We start from the raw sequence: 15,066 nt of genomic DNA on the forward strand, positions 1-15,066 counted from the left end.
AAAGTGCTGGGATTACAGGCTTGAGCCACCGTGCCCGGCCTATTAGTCCGTTTTCATGCAGCTAATAAAGACATACCTGAGACTGGGAAAGAAAAAGAGGTTTAATGGACTTACACATGGCTGTTCCACATGGCTGGGGAGGCCTCACAATCATGGCAGAAGGCAATTAGGAGCAAGTCACATCTTACATGGACGGCAGCAGCCAAAACTTGTGCAGGGAAACTCCCTCTTTTCTTTTCTTTTTTTTTTTTTTTTTTGATACAGGAGTCTCGCTCTGTCACTGGGCTGGAGTGCAGTGGCGAGATCTCTGCTCACTGCAACCTCCTTCTCCAAGTTGAAGTGATTCTCCTGCCTCAGCCTCCTGAGGAGCTAGGACTACAGGCATGTGTCACCATGCCCAGCTATTTTTTTGTATTTTTAGTAGAGATGGGATTTCTCCATGTTGGCCAGTATGGTCTCGATCTCTTGACCTCGTGATTCACCCGCCTCAGCCTCCCAAAGTTCTGGGATTACAGGTGTGAGCCACCTCGCCCGGCGGAAACTCCCATTTTTAAAACCATCAGATCTCTTGAGACTTATTCACAGTCAGGAGAACAGCATGAGAAAGATCCACCCTCATGATTCAGCTATCTCCCACTGAGTCCCTTCCACAACAGGTGGAAATTATGGGAGCTATAAGATGAGATTTGAGTAGGGACACAGAGCCAAACCATGTTAGTAAGTAATTCCATTTTGTCAGAACAGACACAGAGAAGAGTTAAAGGGTTTGGAGGAAAGGGTGGGAAGGGCTTCATTCACGAAGTGGCTCATGTTAAACTAAGGAGTTTGAACTGGACACCCTGGGAAATGTAATGAATAATAAAATCTTTGAAGTATTTTAGCCCCCAGAGCAACTGAGTTTATGTTTTGGAGACCAAGAAGGCCGGACTAGAGCAGGAGAAAAGAGGTGATGACAACCACTCAAAACCTAATAAGATGTGTGCTGCAGGTCTCATTAAAAGCAAGAGGTCATAAAATGGGGAGGAGGGAGTAGATGGGAGACATTAAGGAGGTAGAATCTACAGAATGTATAATTGGATATGAGGGAGTGACTGCAATGGAGACATTTAGAGTTACCCTCAGGATTCTGGTTTAGGAGAATGAATGACCTCTGAAATAAAGAGCGTGGAAAAAAGAGCAGGTTTTAGGGAACTGGCTGAATGCCTATATGACAAAAAATAGTACCATACATCCAGACATCTTAGCCTATCATTTCCCAAAGTGTGTTCTTTGGAATTCTAGTCCCACAAGATTTTAGTAGATGTAATTCCCCTCAAAATTTTAAGTTCCTTTAATAAATGAGAATGCTAGGTTAAACAGTTCAATGGGTTTCTAAACTAGAGAGGTTTCTGGTGGTTTTAATATTTTAATGAGCATTGGGAATTTCTGAGGTAGATATTATATACAAGTGCTTCCCAAATTTATTCAAGCATGAAACCCTTTTTCCAATGGAACATCTTATAAGGCAAGTGTTCCACAGCACACACTTTGGGAAATGCTGACTGAAACCAGATTTTTGGTTTGTAGTAAAGGGACTGTGGCTCAGGACATGAAATGACTTGCCTAAAGTTAAACAGCTGTTACTAGAAGATACTGGACTAGAGTCTGTATCTTCTGACCCCAGTCACATTCTCTTTCCAGTACAAACTGCTTTACGATTTACAAACTCATTCTAGCACCTTCCACCAATCATGGGGAAAGGAATAAAAAAATTATAGAATATATCCTTTTAAATGATATTTTGAATCAGTGATTTTAAAAGATATGCTGATTTTTAATGGTTAATATTTTACATAAGATAAAAAGATTTGCACATTGGAGAAGTGGGACCGATTATCACCTTCATATGATCTTTTTGATAATTGAACAGGAGACTTATAATAAAATTAAATTACCTAACTAAATAGAACATTCATCTAGTTGTCGTATCCCTGAAGTAACTTTAAATGAAATAAGCTTTCAGGAATTGATAGAAACATTAAAACTCTGCCCCAAAATTTTAGTGTTGATTTTACTCCCCCTGCACATAGAAGGAAATACCTGGTGCTGTGAAAATCCACACCAGATTTTGACTTCTTCTCTGGCACAATTCCCCTGATTCTGAAAACTCTAATAGCTAATGGATGAGAGAGTTTTCTTATCCTAAATTCATATTCTTAATCCCCAAAGGAGGAATTTTAGTACTTCCTATTCTTAGAAAAATGAGACAATTTTTTTTTAATTTTCAAGAGACCTCTTAGGACTCTGGGACAAATTTTAAGAGTAGCTTCTATACAAATTACCTTTGAAACAAGTTATCAGTGTTTTAATTTATGTTTCAGTATTTTATAAAGTATTTGTTTCATTTCTGAATGCTATATTAATTTTTAGTAGGCAAATCAAGGACCATCATACTCGGTGTAAATATGTTGAGTGAATGAGTAATTAATTACTTTATTTATTTATTTTTAGGCAGAGTCTTGCTCTGTTGCCCAGGCCAGAGTGCAGTGGCGTGATCTCAGCTCACTGCAACCTCTACCTCCCAGGTTCAAGAGATTCTCCTGCCTCAGCATCCCGAGTAGCTGGGACGACAGGCACACGCTATCATGCCCAGCTAATTTTTGTATTTTTAGTAGAGATGGGGTTTTACCATGTTGACCAGCTGGTCTTGAGCTCCTGACCACAGATGATACACCTGCCTTGCCTCCCAAAGTGCTGGGCTTACAGGCATGGGCCACTGTGACCAGCCGGTAATTAATTACTTTAAAATTTCAGTAGCTGGCCAGGTGCAGTGGCTCACATCTGTAATCCCAGCACTTTGGGAGGCCGGATCATGAGGCCATGAGTTTGAGACCACCCTGACCAACATGGTGAAACCCTATCTCCATTAAAAATACAAAAATTAGCCAGACATGGTGGCGCATGCCTGTAATCCCAGCTACTCAGGAGGCTGAGGCAGGAGAATTGCTTGAACCCGGGAGACGGAGGTTGTAGTGAGCCAAGACAGTGCCACTGTACTCCAGCCTGGGCCACAGAGCGAGACTCCATCTCAAAAAAGAAAAAAAAAACAAAAACCAACTTTAGCCACCATTAAGTAGTGGAGAAAACACTATTATTAATCCATTTATCAAATTAATTACATTTATTTCCTTAATGGTCACTGTGTCCCCTGCTCTGTCTAGAATCACTAGAGAAATTCATGAAATAGTCTCTGATTTTTAAAAATGATTCCACCCATTGTTGACAAAAATGGGAAGAAACAGCCACTCTTATACCTGCAAGTGGGAATGTAAGTCATTGCAAACTTTTTCTGTAGGGCAGTTTGGCAATAGATATTCAAAGGGATAAGAACAAAACATAAACTAGGATATTGTGGGATAATGGCAAATATTTGGAAATCCCCTAAATGTCCAGCCACGAGAGGTTGTTTAAGAAAACGAAGGCTGAATACGGTGGCTCACACCTGTAATCCCTGCACTTTGGGAGGCTGAGGTGGGCAGATCACCTGAGGACAGGAGTTCAAGATCAGACTGGCCAACGTGGTGAAACCTCATCTCTACTAAAAATACAAAAATTAGCTGGGTATGGTGGTGCATACCTATAATCCCAGTTACTTGGGAGGCTGAGGTGGGAGAATCACTTGAACCTCGGAGGCAGAGATTGTAGTGAGCCAAGATTGTACCACTGCACTCAAGCCTGGGTGACAGAGCAAAACACTGTCTCAAAAAAAAAAAAAAAGAAAAAAGAAAAAAGAAAATGATGATTTGTCAAATATTTTTTGATGTGAAAAGATGTTCACAATATGTTGATTAAAAAGTTACAAATATTATGTACAATATGAACCCATGAGAAAACATATATAGGAAACCTAGAAGGAAATGCAAGAAGATGAAGTGTTTATTGCAGAGTAGTATGATTGTGGTACTTTCGTTTCCTACTTTATCTTTTAACAACAAATTTGTATTCTTTAATTGGCAATTAAATGAATTGCACTAAACCAATATTTATGAAGAGAAATCTCTTAAAATGCTCAGGAAAACAACAATGTAAAGTGTATATATTTTTACTTTAAAAGGGGAACTCTGCATTCAAGAAATTTTATTCATGAGACAAAAACATATGAAATAACCAACTAAATATTAAGCTCTGATACAGACTGTAAGTACAGTAGTAGTTAAGGGAAGAGGGAAATCAACAGAGGTTAGAGCAGGTTAAGATAACTTTATGGAACAAATGATAAGTAGCTCACACTTAGAATCTGAATGCCAATAGGAGAAACAGGGTTGGGGTAGTAAAAGAGGAGTGAATCAAGGGCCTCATATGGCCCAAATTGGAGGCATCTCATTCCTCTCAGTCAAACATTAACAACTGCAGAACACTTGATCCTTGCCTTTAAGTATATTTCTGCTTCTTGCATATAAGTGAGATTTAAATACCCTATGTAATATAAATATGTAGCAAACAGAGTATGACATACCTATAACTAATAAAAAAATTATTTTAGTTGTTTTTTTTCTAAGGAGTAGCCCTTAGCTGGACACAGTGGCTCACACTTGTAATCCCAGCTCTTTGAGAGGCTGAGGTGGGTGGATCATGAGGTCAGGGGTTCAAGATGAGCTTGACCAACATGGTGAAATCCACCCCCCCACTTAAAAATACAAAAGTTACCCGGATGTGGTGGCACACACCAGCTAGCTACTTGAGAGACTGAGGCAGGAGAATCACTTGAACCTGGGAGGTGGAGGTTGCAGTGAGCCGAGAGTGCACCATTGCATTCCAGCCTGGGTGACAGAGCGAGACTCCATCTCACCAAAAAAAAAAAAAAAAAAAAAAAAAAAAAAAAAACCAGCCTGGGTGACAGAGCGAGACTCCATCTCACCAAAAAAAAAAAAAAAAAAAAAAAAAAAAAAAAAAGTAGCCCTTTTGGGCCAGGTGTGGTGGTTCATGCCTGTAATCCCAGCACTTTGGGAGGTCAAGGTGGGTGGATCACCTGAGGTCAGGAGTTCGAGACCAGCCTGGCCAACATGGAATAACCCCGTCTCTACAAAAAATTCAAAAAATTAACTGGGCGTGGTGAAGCCACCTGTAGTCCCAGCTACTCAGGAGGCTGAGGCAGGAGAATTGGAGATTACAGTGAGTCAAGATATCGCCACTGCACCTAGCCTGGGTGACAAAGCGAGACTCTGTCTCAAAAAAAAAAAGAGTGGTCCTTTTGGGGAGGCTTTTTATCGGCAAAATCTATAAAACTGGACACATTTCCAGGTATGTACTTAGAACAAAAACAAAGTATTATGCAAGAGCCGTTATCACAATAACCTGAACCCTTGTGAACGTTCTGACGTCTATACCGGTCAGACCACAAATGAATTCAACCAACTAGAACTCAGCAATTCTCTGACTATACACATGTTAGAGTGCAATTATTAAGCCAGATTTTCAAGGTGGTAACTCAACTGCTGCAAGTAGTATTGACTACACATAATAGAGTGAGTTAATGACTTGTGGTTAGCGTCTAATAATAAGCCAAAAACGTTATACCCATCTCAAAAATGCCTGTAGTGGGAAAAAATGGCAGAACCTGAACTTGCATCTGTTTTTTTTTAAGTAAACACTGGGGAAAATTGTTTTATTAGAGCTAAAGAGGTCTAACAACCAATGCAGTAGAGTCCATTTTTGAATGTGCCAGCCATTTTTCCAACTCCACACCCTTGCAATTACTATTCATTCCCTCTGTCTAGAATGTCCTTTTCTCCTTCTCTGTCTGGTCTGCTTCTACTCATTACAGTTCAGCTGTCTCCTTCATTCCCATTTCCCCATATTTGCTACATTCTATGTATTCTCAAAAAAACTCGACACATTGGTATTAGAACGTTTTGTGCATGTGTCTGACTCCTCTGAAAAACCATGAGCAGCTTGGACAACAAGAGCAAAACTCAGTCTCGAAAACAACAACAAAACAAAACAAAACAAAACAAAACAAAAGCATGAGTTCTTCAAAGGGCAAAGACTCTGGCTTAGCCATACGTGTATTTTCTTTAGCACCTTGCATGTCGTCTTGCACACAGAAAAGTTCAGCAGTATTTGTCAAGGAAAGGTATTTGTCAAAGAAAATTTGTTAACTAATGAGAGATATAGTTAAGAAAAGTGTGGCAATGGCCGGGTGCAGTGGCTCACGCCTGTAATTCCAGCACTTTGGGAGGCCAAGGCGGGCAGATCACGAGGTTAAGAGATCAAGACCAACCTGGCCAACGTGGTAAAACCCTGTCTCTACTTAAAATACAAAAAACTAGCTGAGCATGGTGGCATACACCTGTAATCCTAGCTACTCAGGAGGCTGAGGCAGGAGAATTGCTTGAACCAAGGAGGCAGAGGTTGCAGTGAGCTGGGATTGCGCTACTGCACTCCAGCCTGGTGACAGAATGAGACTCTGTCTCAANAAAAAAAAAAAAAAAAAAAAAAAAAAAAAAAAAAAAAAAGGAAAAAGAAAAAGAAAAGTCTGGCAACATTTTGAAGACAGTTAGGAGTAAGGAAAACAATCAGAAGTCTGGTTGTATTAATCCAGGAATGAAATGATGAGAAATGAGAAAGGAGGAAAATTGAATTACATTTGAAAAAACTGACAGACACAGGTGACAGGTTGGACCAGGGTAAGAAAATTGGACATATTGGACAAGGGTAAGAAGAGGAAGAGTCCAAGATGACTCCAGGGTTTTTAGACTGTAGGAATATTGAAAGTAGAGGATTGATAGCATCACTGAATCAACAGATAGATACCAAGTGCCTGTCAAGTTCAAGGCACTGTGCTGAGTAATGAGGAAGCCACAGGAAAGAGTTACAGCTTTCCCTACTCTACAAAGTAACGTCTGCTACCATAAGGGCAGCTCAGAGGCGTGAGTTCAGTTTTGGACAAGTTGAATTTGAAGTTATGGTGGACATCCAAGTGGATCTGTTCTTAAGCTTCCTGGAAATAAAGAACTGGGTTGTCCTCAAGGCTAATACTTGCACCTTTTTAATCACTGAATATCCAGTCTCTACCTTCTATCACAGTGTCTAAGACATTGCTGGATTAGTTTCCTAGGGCTGCTATAACAAAAAGACACAGACTCGGTTGCTTACACAACAAAAATTTACTTTCTCCCAGTTCTGGAGGCTAGAAGTCTGAGATAAGCTGTTGGCAGGCTTGGTTTCTTTGGAGACCTCTCTTCTTGGCATGTAGGTGGCTGTCTTCTCCCTGTGTCTTCAGATGGTCATCTCTGCAGTCATGTGTCTGGTGTCTCTGTATTATTTTTTTGTTTGTTTTTTTTGAGATGGAGTTTTGCTCTTATTGTCCAGACTGGATTGCAATGGCACGATCTTGGCTCACTGCAACCTCCACCTCCTGGGTTCAAGCGATTCTCCTGCCTCAGCCCACTGAGTAGCTGGGCTTACAGGCATGCGCCACTACGCCCAGCTAATTTTGTATTTTTAGTAGAAATGGGGTTTCTCCATGTTGGTCAGTCTGGTCTCGAACTCCTGACCTCAGGTGATCCACTCGCCTCCATCTCTCAAAGTGCTGGGATTACAGGTATGAGCCACTACACCTGGCTATCTCTGTATTCTTATGTCCTTTTCTTAAAAGAATGCTAGCCAGGCACGATGGCTCACACCTGTAATCTCAGCACTTTGAGAGGCTGAGGCGGGTGGATCACAAGGTCAGAAGTTCAAGACCAGCCTGGCCAAGATGGTGAAACCCCGTCTCTACCAAAAGCACAAAAATTAGCTGGGCACAGTGGCAGGTGCCTGTAATCCCAGCTACTCAGGAGGCTGAGGCAAGAGAATCACTTGAACCTGGGGGGTGGAGGTTGCAGTGAGCTGAGATTGTGCCAGTGCACTTCAGCCTGGGTGACAGAGTAAGACTCTGTCTCAAAAAAAAATAATAAATAAATAAAAAAAGAATGTCAATAGTACTGGATTTGAGCTTACCCTACCTACCCCATTTTAACGTAATTACCCCTTTAAAGGCTTTATCTCCAAATGTAGTCACATTCTGAGGTGCTGGGGGTAAGGGTTTCGACAAATGAATTTTGCAGGGACACAATTTAGTCTGTAACAGTTGCCCAATAAATATTGTTGAATTGAAGGGTGTGTTTCCAAGGTGAAAAATAAAGAATGAAGAGGTAAATACACATAGATGGTGGCCATAAAGACTGGAAACACAGACTGGAAATACAGGTACACATATACATATGTATAACATATAAAAAATGGTTTATTGTTATTATATACAATGTGTTCAATGACATTATATGATATGTTTACAGTGTTGTTCCTTATTAACAATAGAAGTCAATGCACTGTGCAAAATTGCAATGAATGTGGTGCATTAATTCAGTCTTTCCATCAACCCCTGCCTATTCATCAGTGATTCTTTGCTTCAGATGATTTGTGTCTGAGATTTTCACTGAATAAATGTGCATCATTAATGTCCCCCAGAAGTAATCATGGAGGTTCAATCTGTACAAAAAAATGAAGTATTATCTAGGTTTCCAGATTTGATGTTCAACATGCATGTATGAAACATATAAGCAAAATGTGCTTTTATGGAAGTTTCAAAGTCCTGTTATTTAATGAAAAACATCTTTAGATTCTCCTAATATTATATGTTTAGCATTAAACACATTTTCCTTTATAATTCATTTAAAGCAGTGATGAGTGAGTTAAGAAATTACTATCAGCCAGGAGCAGTGGGTCACGCCTGTAATCCTAGCACTTTGGGAGGCCAAAGTGGGCAGATCATGAGGTCAGGAGTTCCAGGTCAGCCTGGCCAGCATAATGGAATCCTGTCTCTACTAAAAATACAAAAATTAGCTGAGCATGGTGGTGTGCACCTGTAGTCCTAGCTACTCAGGAGGCTGAGGCAGGAGAATTGCTTGAACCCAGGAGGCTGAGATCGTGCCACTGTACTCCAGCCTGGGCGACAGAGGGAGACTCTATCTCAAAAAGAAAGAAAGAAAGAAAAAAGAAATCACTCTCTCCCTTTGCTTCCTCATGGTCATTTTGTATGATTCTTTGAACTGCTTGAGAACAGTCATTTGAAAAATATGTCATGGAGAAACAAACAAAGTAAACAGATGCATAGCTGATCACTAGAACTTTTGTTCAGTTACACACTTTGAGGCACAGCTATGCCAAAGAACATGACATCACCTAAGTGCTGTCACTGAGTCCCATCAGTCATGCCTTTCAAATATCCCTATATTGTCTCTTCCTCACTGTTCTCTCTGCCACCAACCCTCTTGAAACCATTATCTCATACCAGGGGTTTGCAGAAGGCTGTGGGCCGGTTTCCTGTAAACCCCCTCTCCTCTCTGAAACACTCCTAACCAATCTCTGGCACTACCAGGACCACTTTCGCACCAATTTTCTGTTAAAAAAAACAACAAAAAAGATGTACAGTGTTTTTATTTTGAAAAATATACATCACAAAAGATCATGTACTGTATGAGTCTGATATTGTTGAAAACAAAAAACCCAAGCCCAGAAAGGTGAATATATATTTATATTTATTGTATTCATTTCCTATTGCCTCTATAACAAACTGCCATAAAACTCAGTTGATTAATACAATACAGTTATTATTTTAGAGTTCTGGAGGTCAGAAGTCCAAAATCAGTCTCAGTGATCTAAAATTCAGGTGTCAACAGAACTTTGTTTCTTCTAGAAGCTCTAGGGGAAAATTCATTTCTTTGCCTTTTCTAGCTTCTAGAGGTTGTCTGTATTCTTTGGCTTAGGGCTCCATCTTCAATCTTTGAAGACAGCACGGTAGTATCTTCCAATTTCCCTCTGACTCTGACTCTCCTGTGTCCCTCTTACAAAGACCGTAGCAATTATACTGGGCCCTTCAAATAATTTAGGATAATCTTTCCATCTCAAGATTCTTAATTACGACTGCAAAATCTCTTTTGCCATGTAAAATAAACCCACATTCATAGGTTCCAGGAATTAGAATATGGATATCTTTCGTGGGGTGGGGCATTACTCTATCACACCCAAACACAGATACATACCAATGCAAAATATATATGAAAAAACAAACTGATAGAAAGGATACCAAAGTGTTAATGGGTTGATTATCTCTAGGTTAGTGACTTAGGTGATGTTAATTTTTACTTCTTTGTGTTTCAGCAATATTTCTAGTTTTCAAATGATCTTGCGTTACTTTTGTGTAGAGTGTCAACAACAAAAACAATTCAATAAATGTTACTATAGGGGACATCTGCTATTTCCTCTGTCCTGCTCTTTTTTCTTCTTGAGACAGCAAATTTCTTTTGGAACTGCTCCTCCCAACCCAGCCCCTAACTCAACCCTGTAGTTCTTAGGGATGCTGCCAATCGAGGTACCTCTTTCTTTTTTTTTTTTCTTTTTCTTTTTTTCCTTCTGTCTTCTGATTTTTGTTGGTTTAAAGAGGTACCTCTTTCTTTACCCTGGTTGCAGGAGAGAACATGTGATACACACTAAATTAACCAAAGGCATTGGAGTTTCCCTTCCTTCCTTCCTTCCTTCCTTCCTTCCTTCCTTCCTTCCTTCCTTCTTTCCTTCCTTCCTTCCTTCCTTTCGCTCTCTCTTTTAGCTGGAATTAGGAAAAAAAGTTCATTCTTTGATGAGACTCTCAGGAAAATGCAAACCAGAAAATGTTGGTGACTATGGCTCTAATATCATAGAAAACATGTCAGCAAAGCAAAGATGAAGAAAACAGAGAGAGAGAGAGAGAGAGAGAAAGAATCCTAGTGGTATTCACATCCTTGGTTCAGGTTTTCTGAGGACCAATTCTATTTCTCTCCTTCCCTAGGTTTGGCTATATAAACGAATACATTCTCCTTTCTGCCAAAGCTGGCTGTTTCTATCATTTGCAACAAGAGTCAGGATTAAAATAGGAATCTTTTTAAGCCTACAACAATTCCTGGTTTCTTGTAACAGTTTCCAATTAGCTCCTCTGACTGATTTCAAAGCTGTTCACAACCCCGACCTTCTCTGCCTCCACCTGGCTGACCTCATCTTTTCTTACTCAGTTCATGGAGTTTGCTTTTAAGGCTTTGCTCTGTTAGACTCATTGTCTGGACTGTCTTCATTTCCCCCTCCCTGCCCAACCAAATTCTATAAAACCTTCCCAGCCACTCCCAGTACATATCCATGAAATATTCCCCAAATCAGCCTTGGAATTCCCTTTCTCTCTCAGAATGTTTATAATATGTAAGGTCTACATCATGTATTCCAGACCTATGTCCACTTTCTATGGTTTGAGGTCACTCCAAATAAATTATAAACCCCATGAGGTCTAGAACGATACCACGTCTTGCATATTGCACTCATAGAGCTAATTAATTAAATCACATGTTAAGGAGAAGCTCAGAAATATTAAGGGAGAGTCTTCCATGGAAGGAAGTGCAGTGGACATTGTGAATATTTGTAAGTAAGAAATGGCCTGGTACACTGGAGGGCTGTTTCATGACACTAAGTTGTTATTCTTTTTTTTTTTTTTTTTTTTTTTTTTTTTTTGGGACGGAGTTTCGCTCTTGTTACCCAGGCTGGAGTGCAATGGCGCGATCTCGGCTCACCGCAACCTCCGCCTCCCGGGTTCAGGCAATTCTCCTGCCCCAGCCTCCTGAGTAGCTGGGATTACAGACACGCGCCACCATGCCCGGCTAATGTTTTGTATTTTTAGTAGAGACGGGGTTTCACCGTGTTGACCAGGATGGTCTTGATCTCTTGACCTCGTGATCCACCTGCCTCGGCCTCCCAAAGTGCTGGGATTACAGGCTTGAGCCACCGCGCCCGGCCTGTTATTCTTATACTGTATGTTTTCTCATCATTTTCACAAAGATAATTTAAGAATGGGAAGTAAGACCTGATGAGAAAAGAAGCCAGAATTATTTAGCTGTGAGAAGAAACAGTGGAAGCAGACCTAATGATCTTAACACTTGTGAAAATTTGCTATCCAGAAGATAGGTTTCCTCCTCTTTAGGAATTAAGAATGAGGTGGGGAATAAGCATATAATCACATGATGAAATTTAAGTATGTCTAGATAGACTTTTCACTGCAAGGGTGTCAAACAATAAAATGAGTTCTGAACTTTGTATAATGTATTTCTTTTCCCTTTTCTTTTTTTGAGACAGAGTTTCTCTCTGTCGCCCAGGCTAGAGTGCAGTGGTGAGATGCAGGCTTGCTGCGACCTCCATCTCCCGGGCTCAAGCAATTCTCCTTGAGTAGCTGGGATTACAGGTGTGAGCCACCATGCCCAGCTAATTTTTGTATTTTTTGTAGGGACAGGGTTTTGTAGGGACATGTCGGTCAGGCTGGTCTCAAACTCCTGGCCTCAAGTGATCCTCCTACCCCAGCCTCCCAAAGTGCTGGGATTACAGGCGTGAGTCACTGCTTCTGGTATGTATAATGTCTTTTATGGTATTTATAATGTCTGGTATGTATAAAAAGTCTTTTTAGGTTTTGCAGATGCTGCCGCTGGGAGCCCCATACTATCAGCTATGGTCAACCCCACTGTGTTCTTCAACACCACCGTAGAGGTGAGCCCTTGGGCCACGTCTCCTTCGAGCTGTTTGCAGACAAGTTTCCAAAGACAGCAGAAGACTTTCGTGCTCTGAGCACTGGAGAGAAAGGATTTGGTTATAAGGGTTCCTGCTTTCACTGAATTATTCCAGGGTTTATGTGTCAGAGTGGTGAATTCACAAGCCATAATGGCACTGGTGGCAAGTCCATCTATGGGGAGACATTTGATGACGAGAACTTCATCCTAAAGCATACAGGTCCTGGCATCTTGTCCGTTGCCAATGCTGGACCCAACACAAATGGCTCCTAGTTTTTAATCCGCATCGCCAACACTGAGTGGTTGGATGGCAAGCATGTGGTCTTTGGCAAAGTGAAAGAACGCACGAATATTGTGCAGCCCGTGGAGGGCTTTGGGTCCAGGAATGGTGAGACCAGCAAGAAGATCATCATTGCTGACTGTGGACAACTCTAGTAAGTTTGACTTGTGTTTTATCTTAACCACCAGACTATTCCTTCTGTAACCCAGGAGAGCACCCTCTACCCCATTTGCTCGCAGTATCCTAGAATGTTTGTGCTCTCACTACAGTTTCCTTTGGGTTCCATGTTTTTCCTTGTTTCTTTCCATGCCTAGCCAATTGCAGAGTTAAGTTTATAATTATGAAATAGAAACTAAATAACAATTGTCAAAAAAAAAGTCTTTTTAAAATGGCTTAAGGGTAATTTTGTCTAAAAATAAGGAATTGAATAAGATTACCACAAAAATTTCTTAAAAACTCTAAGAATCTTCTTTGTAAGACTTTTATACAGAAGGGAGAAAAGTTTTTAAATGTTAGATCCCCATATGCAGATGCTTTTATCATTTTCACCATGAAAGGAAGATCTCTTATTCCAGATACATACAGGGATAAGTTAAAAACCTCTGCCTGATCTATTTATCTGCTTACTTCCAAGGGAAAACTTAACTAGGCTCAGTTGTAACCCTATATCTGCTTATGAAATTATATTAATATCTGCATTTTTTAATATCAAGTGGAAGTATAAATTTTAAGTCCAAATCAGGTATTACAAACACTCAGCAGTATTCCCTGCTTGGACAATTACATCCTTTCCGCAATAATTCTAACATTAACACAAAACAGAGCCCAACTCTGTGTAGTACTGTGAAGTAGGTCCAGTAGGGCACCAGTGAAATGTTGCAGCCCATATCTGGAACTGGGGTCAGGGGAGGAATAAGTAGGTAATGTATAGGGCACTTTTAGAGCAATAAAATTGTTCTGCCTGATGCTGTAGTAATGGATACACAACAATACACATTTGTGAAAATCTGTAGAATGTACAACACAAAGAGTGAACCCCAGTGTAAATGATGGACTTTTGTTAATAACATATCAATATCACCTCATCAATTGTAACAAATGTGCCACAGTAATGTAAGATGTTAATAAAAAGGGAAGCTGGAGAGGAAGTGTGAAGGAAGCACATGGGAACTCTGTACTTCCCATTCAACTTTTCTGTAAACCTAAAACTGCTCCAAAAATAGCCTATTAAAAAAAAAGTAATTCCAAACACCTGAATTAGTACTTAGTTGGAGAAAAGAAAGGAAGCATAAAATAACTATATCGCTATCTTTTGTTAAGAATATTATGCATTACGGATATCTATCCGTCGTAAACTGTCTCCTCTATATTTTAAGCATCCAAGAAAAAAATATCTTATTGCTGTAATGACCAGAGTCTCATTGGAAATAAATTTAACTTGAAGCCATAAATATTTTTTGTGACTTTGTTTACTCACTATGTGACAATATTGGAGAGAATATCATATTGTCCTCCACAAGTAACTTATAATACATATGGCAAACTTTACCCTTTCCTTTCCTACCTCTATTTCTACAACAACTCAGTATCCATTTCGACCTTTATTTGGGTAAAAATATTGGCATCAAAGCTGGATCATGGACAGATAAGGGTAAAGTGTTTTCATTCCCTGTTCTTGCCTTTACACTGTTATTTCAGAACTGGAACAAATAATGGGCTTAACAGTTCTCCAGGAAGAATAATTTCTTTCAAAGCCCTCTCTTATGGACATTACAGCCTAGTAGATAAGTTAGACAGTGAGCATTACCAAAGGCAGGTAAAAGAGTTCTATAAGAGCACATAACAGGGAATACACTTGGGGAATGAAGGTTGTCTGTGAGCTCAGGGAACAAATGCATGGGGGAATGAAATAATTGCTTGCACGAATGGAGTGGTTTGAGGAATGACACAGGACTGTATATTTAATATATGAATTATTTATACATTTATATTATAAATATAATTATACCATGTATAATAGATTATATATTAATATATAAATGTATATTATACATTTGGTGTAAACTGGTACACTAAATGCTTCATATATATACACACATATATATATATAAATATAAATATATATACATGGTTTTTTTTTTGAGACAAAGTCTTGCTTTGTCACCAGGCTGGAGTGCAGCGGCGTGATCT

General features: G+C 39.8%; 1 pseudogene; it reads left to right on the plus strand.

Annotated features, from left to right (window-relative positions):
* LOC108310051 overlaps positions 1 to 14,811 on the plus strand; it is an 18,094-nt pseudogene extending 3,283 nt beyond the window's left edge.
* The last annotated feature ends 255 nt before the right edge of the window (positions 14,812 to 15,066 follow it).

This window comes from Cebus imitator, unplaced genomic scaffold, assembly GCF_001604975.1.
Source record: "Cebus imitator isolate Cc_AM_T3 unplaced genomic scaffold, Cebus_imitator-1.0 Scaffold101, whole genome shotgun sequence".
NCBI classification, from domain to species: domain Eukaryota; kingdom Metazoa; phylum Chordata; class Mammalia; order Primates; family Cebidae; genus Cebus; species Cebus imitator.